Consider the following 9168-nt stretch of genomic DNA (forward strand, 5'->3'; position numbering starts at 1 on the left):
TTAGGTGGAATTGGCTCAACTCTGTACTGTAGTCTGACGATCTTGTATTAAGCAGAAGTCACCATTGACCATTGCATGGTTTTAGCACATGATTTAAAACATAAATTCTTGATTAGTAGTGCAGTTTGTTTATAAAAATCTATCAAAATATACTGTGGAGTTAGAGGGATAAAAGCATAATTCAACAAGATTCAGTAGTTGTAAAAACTGGGAATGTTGATACAGCAGAGAGAGCTGGTTTTGTTTTGGTTTGGTTTTTTAAAAGATTTTATCTGTTTATTCATGAGAGACACACAGAAAGAGGTGGAGACATAGGCCAAGGGAGAAGCAGGCTCCCTGTGGGGAGCCTGATATGGGACTCAATCCCAGGACCCCAGGATCACGACCTGAACGGAAGGCAGATGTTCAATCACTGAGCCACCCAGGCATCCCAGAGAAAGCTGGTTTTGAATGCTGACTCCATCTGCTCCAGCTCTGTGAACTCACTCACTTCAGTCTTTCTGACTCAAATTTCTCTTCTTGTAAAGTAAGATCATGCTGGGGCACCTGGGTGGCTCAGTGGTTCAGTGTCTGCCTTTAGTTCAGGGTGTGATCCTGGGGTCCTGGGATCAAGTCCCACATCAAGCTCCCTGCAGAGAGCCTGCCTCTTCCTCTGCCTATGTCTCTGCCTCTCTGCATCTCTCGTGAATAAACAAAATCTTAAAAAAAAAAAAAAAAAAGTAAGATCATCTTGGCCTCTCTAGGTGGTTGTAAGAATTAGAGGTACAGGACATAGCACAGGGCCTGAGCAATGGTGGATAGTTCAGAGGTAGAGTTCTGATGATGATGATGATGGAGAAGATGATGATGATAGTGACAAAGACGATGATGGTGATGATGATGGGAATTGTAACAGTAATGATGATGATGGAGATGGTAATAGTAATGGTGATAATGAAAGGGATGAAGATGGCAATAATGATAACTTCCCATTTATAGAAATTCTGGATCAATTGGTTTGGGATGAGGTACAGGCAATAGCACTTATTTAAAGCTCCCCCAGATGACTTTAATATACAGATAGGGTTGACAGTTACTACCCTAGACTAGCAGGGTTTAAACTCTTTGATCCCAGGACCTCTCTATACTCTTAAATATTATTAAGATCCCAGAGAAGTTTGTTTTAAACAAAATTTTAAAATACAAAAACACATATACACATCTTTCATTAGCCATCAGAGCAATAACATCATTATATGTCATATAGCTTCTGGAACACTCCCCTGGAAACACATTAAAAAACGAGAGGGAAAAAGGTAAATAATGCCTTATATTGTAAAGAATAGTTTTGACTTCATGGACCTCCTGATGCTGTCTTACACTTTTTTTTACACCTAGGTATTGCCCTCTGCACCCTCCACTTCCCCCAACATTGCATACACACACAGACCCCAGAAGCCTCCATTCCCAGCATCTCCACCACACCTAGAAGTAATCACACCCACTGGTTCTCAGTCAATACAATACAATCATATTCCACATAGTCTGATAGATGGAGCATTAGAAAGAGTCTGGGCTGAAGCTCTCCTCAGCTCTGGCTTCTTTAAAACAAAACACAAAAGATTTGCAAAGTAAATAGTGTAAACAAGATTGCAAGATTTGCATGGGCAAATAAACTGTTTTTAAATGCACCCTCATATTCTTTGGAACCAGACTAGACCCAGCACATAATTGCATGACCAATCACACATTACCTTCATCACTGGCAATAACAAACAGCGCACTGTGGGCTGAACCAGTTGAGTAGCAAAGGTTGCAAATTGGCTACCTGTGGGAAAGATTAGAGTCACAGACAAGTTCATCTGGTCCATAAGTGTTATTTCAAAATACTGATTGATTCCTAACATTAAAAGACAAGAGAGTTCACATTTTTAAAAATCTGGATTTTTGCCCTTTTTTTGTTTTACTCTGACAATACTAAGGTTTTGTTTCCACAGAGGGCTGGAACAGAGTGGTAATACCCCTTCAGGTGGTAGTTGGATTTATTTCTTACCTCAACTCACTTCTTTCAATTATATCACTTGCCATGCCCATTAGCTACTGTATTTAGTATTATATATTCTTGGAACTAATATGACAGCCTTTGTTTAGAAAATTCACAGATCCTGAAGTCCTCTCCTTTTGTTTAAGCTATTTTAGTAAGGTTAAACTCACTCCATTTACACATGGATCAGGATTACTATAATCTCTACTATCTAGAAGCTCTTCTGAGATATGATGGGTATTAAGAAAGCCTCCAAGAAGCCAAGAGAGTGGGCATAAAGTCCATTGCAACTTTTTCCAGGTAAAGGCATCACACCTGACCAATTTACTTCTCTTTCACACACAATTCTATAAACTTTTTTCCCATCAGGTTTTCTAGTTCAAAGATGAAAATAATTAGGAGAAAAAAATTTCAGTTTGTGAACATAAGAAATCTCTTCCCTCAAACCTACCCTTCCCAAAAAAACAGTTCAAGGAATTTTTTTCATCAAGATTAATGATGGATATAGGAGGAAACACTCTTCCCAGCTATAAAGCCACAGTGATTAGATAATATGGTATTTGTAGAGGAATAGACACAAAGATAAATGGAACATAACAGAGAACTCAGAAATAGACCCACACAAATATGTCCAATTAATTTTTGAGAGAGCAAACGTAATTCAATAGAGGAAAAACATCCTTTTCAATAAATGGTGCTGGACAATTAGACATCTACAGGCAAAAAAATTAACCTCAACCTAAACCTTAACCCTATATAAAAATTAACTCAAAATGGATCAGACTTAAACAAAATATAAAACTATAAAACTTCTAGATAAAAATGGAGACAATCTTTGATACCTAGGACTACACAAAGAATTTTTAGACTTGACACCAAAAACATGACCCATAAAAGGAAAAAATGATAATTTAGACCTCATCAAAATTAAAATATTTACCCTGCAAATGATCCTGTTAAAAGGATGAAAAACAAATTACAGACTAAGAGAAAATATTTGCAAGTCACAAATCTGACATAGAACTTACATAGATAGAACATATATCTAGAAAATACAAAGAACTCTCAAAACTCAACATTCAAAAAACAGAACAATGCAATTAGGAAAGGGCAGAAGGGAATGCCTGGGTGGATCAGTTAACAGTTTGATTCTTGATCTCAACTCAGGTCTTGATCTCAGGGTCATAAGTTCAAGCCCCACAGTGGGGCTCTGCAATAGGTATGGAGGAAAGAAAGAACAGAAAAGAGGGAGGCAGGGCAGGATGGCAGAGGAGTAGGGTTCCTAACACACCCACCCAAAAAAATTACCTAGATAACTTTCAAATCATCCTGAAAACCTACAAATTCGACCTGAGATTTAAAGAGAGAACAGCTGGAACACTACAGAGAGAAGAGTTTGTGCTTCTAAAGGTAGGAAGGTGGAAAAAATAAGAAAATAAAAAGGAATCAAGTGGGGGAGGGGCCCCGCGAGGCGCCGGGCTAAGGCCCCCAGCGAGAGCCTCCAGGACAGGAAAGCCCAGCCCGGGAGAAGCAGGAACTTTAAAAATACCCACCGGATTCTTCCCGGAGGGAGAGGTGCTCAGCGGGGAACCCGGGCAGCACCACAGGAGGGGCAGTGGAGCGCCCAGTCTCCCAGGGTCACTAACAGAGGAGGTGCACCCGGGGGAGAGCACGCCACACCCTGTGGGCCGAGCTCGGTGAGGGGCTGGAGCGCCCGGCGGGGCCTCGGGAGCAGCTGGGGATGGGGTTGGGGGGCTCCAGCGGAGGAGGCTGCACCCTGCTGCCCTCGGGAGCCAGGGCCCTGGGAGCGCGATTCCAGGAGCACAGGCCCCGGATCCCAGGGCGCTGAGGACAGAGCCCAGGATCCGGCACTACCCCCGGAACAGGCGGAGGCGGGGAGGGCACAGGACACTGAGGACGCACCTGCCACCAGGCGCCCCCGAGCTGTGGAGATCAGCGCCCCCACCCCGGAGAATCCAGGCCCGTGTGGACTGGGAGACTGCGGTAGTTACTGCGGGAGCTGACGCCAGTGCTGGAGAGCTGGCCGCCGCCAGTGTGCTTGTACCTCCTGGGGTCACCCTGTGCCTGGGATGGAGTGGGGCTACCAGGGAACAGGGGCCTCATGGGGTAAACAGCTCCCACTGAGCCCAGCACCTGGCAGGAGGGTGGGACAGCTCCCCTAGGTGCACACACCTGAGACTCAGCACAGCAGGCCCCTCCCCCAGAACACCAGCTGGAAGGACAGGGGAAGAGAAAGTCTTGACCAAGCAGCGCTGGAAAGCTCCATGGGAAGTCGAGGTATTTACAGTATATAGAACCAGAGGGTACCCCTCCTTTTTTTTCTTTTTTTTCCTTTTTTTTCCTTTTTTTTCCTTCCTTTTTCCAGTACAACTCATTTTTAGCCACTCTGCACTAAGCAAAATGATAAGAAGAACTCACCAAAAAAGAAAGAATCAGAAACAATATTCTCTGCCAGAGTTACAGAATTTGGATTACAATTTGATGTCAGAAAGCCAATTCAGAAGCACAGTTATAGAGCTACCGGTGGCTCTGCAAAAAAGCATAAAGGATTCAAGAGACTTCATCACTGCAGAATTTAGATCTAATCTGGCTAAAATTAAAAATCAATTAAATGAGATGCAATCCAAACTGGAGGTCCTAACAATGAGGGTTCACGAAGTAGAAGAACAAGTGACATAGAAGACAAGTGGATGGAAAGGAAGGAAGCTGAGGAAAAAAGAGAAAAACAATTAAAAGACCATGAGGAAAGGTTAAGGGAAATAAATGACAGCCTCAGAAGGAAAAATCTACATTTAATTGGGGTTCCAGAGGGCGCCAAGAGGGACAGAGGACCAGAAAGCATATTTGAACAAATCATAGCTGAGAACTTCCCTAATTTGGGGAGGGAAACAGGCATTCAGATCCAGGAGATAGAGAGGTCCCTTCCAAATCAATAAAAACCATTAAACACCTCAACATTTAATAGTGACACTTGCAAATTCCAAAGATAAAGAGAAAATCCTTAAAGCAGTGAGAGACAAGAGATCCCTAACTTATATGGGGAGAAATATTAGATTAACAGCAGACCTCTCCACAGAGACCTGGCAGGCCACAAAGGGCTGGCAGGATATATTCAGAGTCCTAAATGAGAAGAACATGCAGCCAAGAATACTTTATCCAGCAAGGCTCTCTATTCATTCAGAATAGAAGGAGATATAAAGAGCTTCCAAGATAGGCAGAAACTGAAAGAATATGTGACCACCAAACCAGCTCTGCAAGAAATATTAAGGGGGGCTCTGTGAAAGAAAGAGGATGCCCAAAAATAATCCACAAAAACAGGGACTGAATAGGTATTATGATGACACTAAATTCATATATTTCGATAGTAACTCTGAACATGAATGGGCTTAATGGTCCCATCAAAAGACGCAGGGTTTCAGATTGGATAAAAAAGCAAGACCCATCTATTTGTTGTCTACAAGAGACTCATTTTAGACATAAGGATACCTACAGCCTGAAAATGAAAGGTTGGAGAACCATTTACCATTCAACTGGTCCTCAAAAGAAAGCAGGGGTAGCCATCCTCATATCAGAAAAATTAAAGTTTATCCCAAAGACTCTGGTAAGAGATGAAGAAGGACACTATATCATACTTAAAGGATCTATCCAACAAGGGGACCTAACAATCATGAATATTTATACCCCTAATGTGGGAGCTGCCAAGTATATCAATCAATTAATAACCAAAGTAAAGACATACGTAGATAATAATTCACTAATACTGGGTGACTTCTATACGGCACTTTCTGCAAATGACAGATCTTCTAAGCACAACATCTCCAAAGAGACAAGAGCTTTAAATGATAGACTGGACCAGATGGATTTCACAGATATTTACAGAACTTTACATCCAAACGCAGCTGAATACATATTCTTCTCAAGTACACATGGAACTTTCTTCAGAATAGACCACATACTGGGTGGGTCACAAATCAGGTCTCCACCTGTACCAAAAGACTGGGATTGTCCCCCTCATATTTTCAGACCACAATGCTTTGAAACTAGAACTCGATCACAAGAAGAAATTTGAAAGACACTCAAACACATGGAGGTTAAAGACCATCCTGCTAAAAGATGAATGGGTCAACCAGGAAATTAGAGAAGAATTAAAAAGATTCACGGAAACTAATGAGAATGAAGATAAAACCATTCAAAATCTTTGGGATACAGCAAAATCAGTCCTGAGAGGGAAATACGCAATACAAGCATCCCTCAAAAAAATGGAAAAAACTCAAATACACAAGCTAACCCCACACTTAAAGGAACTGGAGAAAGAATAGCAAATAAAACCTACACCAAGCAGAAGAGAGTTAATAAAGATTTGAGCAGAACTCAGTGAAATAGAGACCAGAAGAACTGTAGAACAGATCAACAAAACCAGGAGTTGGTTCTTTGAAAGAATTAATAAGATAGATAAACCATTAGCCAGCCTTATTAAAAACAAAAGAGGGGAGTGGGCAAATAACCGAGGCTTTCCAGGTGGCCGGATGCTGGCACCACATCAAGGCGCAAGCAGGTGAAACCCCAGCACATCAACTTGGAGGAGGATCAGGGTGAGCAGCCACCGCAGCAGCCGGCCCTGGAGTTTGCAAATGTGGCCACAGTGGTGCCAACGGCGGGGGAGCTGGGTGCTCCAATGAACCACCATGGGGAACGGCAGTGAAGCCAACAGGGATGGAATGACTGCAAAGAGGACTCGGTGGGAGGAGACTCACATCTGTGAGAAATGCCTGCAAAGTTCTTCAGCTTCTCGGAGTTCTTAGAACATAAGAAAAATTGCACAAAAAATCCACCTGTGCTCCTCATGAACAACAGCGAGGGGCTAGTGCCTCCGGAAGACTTCTCGGGGCTGCGCTCAACCACCCTCCACACAGTCCAGGCAGTAAGGATGGTCACAGTGAGGATGGCGGCAGCTTGAGGGAGCTGAAGGAGAAGCTGGGTGCTGAATCTGTCATGTACCTGAAGACTGAGACCGCCCAGCCGACCACGTCCCAGGACATAAGATATTTACCAAAGGCAAAGTGACACTAATGTCACTCTGCAAGCACTGTGGGGCACCAAGGTGGCAATGAATCAGTGCAGCACTGAGGCACCACCAGCCCCTGTGCCCGGCACAGGACTCAGCATCCCATGGGTCCCAGAGCAGATCCTGTGCCTGCAGCAGCAGCTGCTGCAGCAGATCCAGCTCACTGAGCAGATCCGTGTGCAGGTGAACATGTGGGCCTCACATGCCCTCCACTTGGGCATGGCAGGAGCAGACACCCTCAAGACCCTGGGCAGCCACATGTCCCAGCAGGTATCCGCGGCCATGGCCTTGCTCAGCAAGAAAGCCGGCAGCCAGGGCCTGTCTCTGGACACCTTGAAACCAGCCAAGCTACCTCACACAAACATCCCTTCCACCGCCAGCTCCCAGGGGCTGGCGCCCTTCGCCCTGAAGCCCAACAGGTCCAGGGTTCTGCTGAACAGCATGTCACGCCTTCCTGGTGCTTTGCTACCTCAGGCCCCAGGCTCTGTGCTCTTCCAGAGCTCTTTCTCCACCGTGGCATTAGACCTGTCCAAGAAAGGGAAGGGGAAGCCACTGAATGTATCCCCAATGGAGGCCAAACCAAAAGACAAGGCCATCCTCGTCTTACAAGTATACTTACAGTATAAGTACTGTAGCAAGGTTTTGGGGACCAATAGCTCCCTGCAGATCCACCTTCACTCCCATACTGGAGAGAGACCCTTCGTGTGCTCTGTGGCCACCAACCAGTTCACCACCAAGGGCAACCTCAAGGTGCGCTCTCATCAACCTCCCCAGGTGAAGGCCAACCCCCCCAGCTCTTTGCCAAGTTCCACAATAAAATGATGGCAGCCAATGGCATTCCCTATGCACTCTCTGTACCTGTCCCCAAAGATGAATCAAGTCTCTCTTTAGATAGCAAAACTGTCCTTGTAATAGGGCCCCCCTGTCTAGGGCTACCTCAGAATCTCTCTTCAGGGACTAACCCCAAGGACCTCATGGGCGGCCCACTGCCCAACGACCTGCAGCCCGGGCCTTCCCCGGAAAGTGAGGATGGATCCCTAGTGGGGGGGGGGGGGGCAAACCACACTTCCCCAAGGGTTGATGGCTTCCAAAGGAGTGGGACCCCCAAGCCAGGGTCGGAGACCCTGAAATTACAGCAGCTGGTGGAGAACATCCACAAGGCCACCACCAACCCCAATGAATGTCTCATTTGCCACCGGGTCTTGAGCTGCCAGAGCTCCCTCAAGATGCATTACCACCCCCACACGTGGGGTGAACGATAGCTTGGCACACCGTAAGAGGAAGCTGGCCATCGAGAACACCATGACTTTGTTAGGAACTGGTGGAAACAGAGTCCCTGAGATGTTTCCAAAGGAAATCCTGGCCCCTTCAGTGAACATGGACCCTGTCGTGTGGAACCAGTACACCACCATGCTCAATGGAGGTCTGGCCATGAAGACCAATGAGATCTCTGTGATCCAGAGTGGGGGTATTCCTACCCTCCCAGTCTTCCTGGGAGCCACCTCCATTGTGAACAACACCACCATCTCCAAGATGGATGGCTCCCAGTCTGCCACCTGTGCTGAAGTGGAAAAACTAAGTGCTGCCGACAGTGTCCCCAAACACCAATTCTCTCACTTCCTCGAAGAAAATAAGATTGCAGTCAGCTAAGCTTTTTGTCGAGGGAGAAATGCAGGCAGAATGACCTCTAGAACTCTACTACTTTTCTTTTTTTTTTTTTTGCCTTGTTAAAAGAACCCATCTCCTCCTGTTTTTCCTATTGATGTGCAAATGACGTTTACAGTGTGATCACAACCTCAGGCAAGTTCTACAATCAGATGTTGTTAGGCTGCTTTGCAAAGAAAAAAAAATTGAAAAATAAAAAAAATTGAAACAGAAAAAAAAATACTAAAACATATACAAACTAGGATTTTTTTTTTCTTTAATTTTGGAAAGAAGCGGGTCTTGCAAAATAGCTTTGTTACTTGTGACAAACTGTATACATAAAACCTTTATAAAACCGAGAGTATTTCCAAGGACTATCCTCCTATTTCAAGTTGGAACTTACTGAACTACAATG

General features: G+C 44.7%; 1 pseudogene; it reads left to right on the forward strand.

The window, feature by feature from the left end:
- The first annotated feature begins 2204 nt into the window (after window positions 1–2204).
- Window positions 2205–8759, forward strand: LOC112916859 (sal-like protein 4 pseudogene; annotated as a pseudogene).
- Window positions 8760–9168: the final 409 nt, after the last annotated feature.

The sequence above is a fragment of the Vulpes vulpes genome, chromosome 8 (assembly GCF_048418805.1).
Source record: "Vulpes vulpes isolate BD-2025 chromosome 8, VulVul3, whole genome shotgun sequence".
Classification (NCBI taxonomy): domain Eukaryota; kingdom Metazoa; phylum Chordata; class Mammalia; order Carnivora; family Canidae; genus Vulpes; species Vulpes vulpes.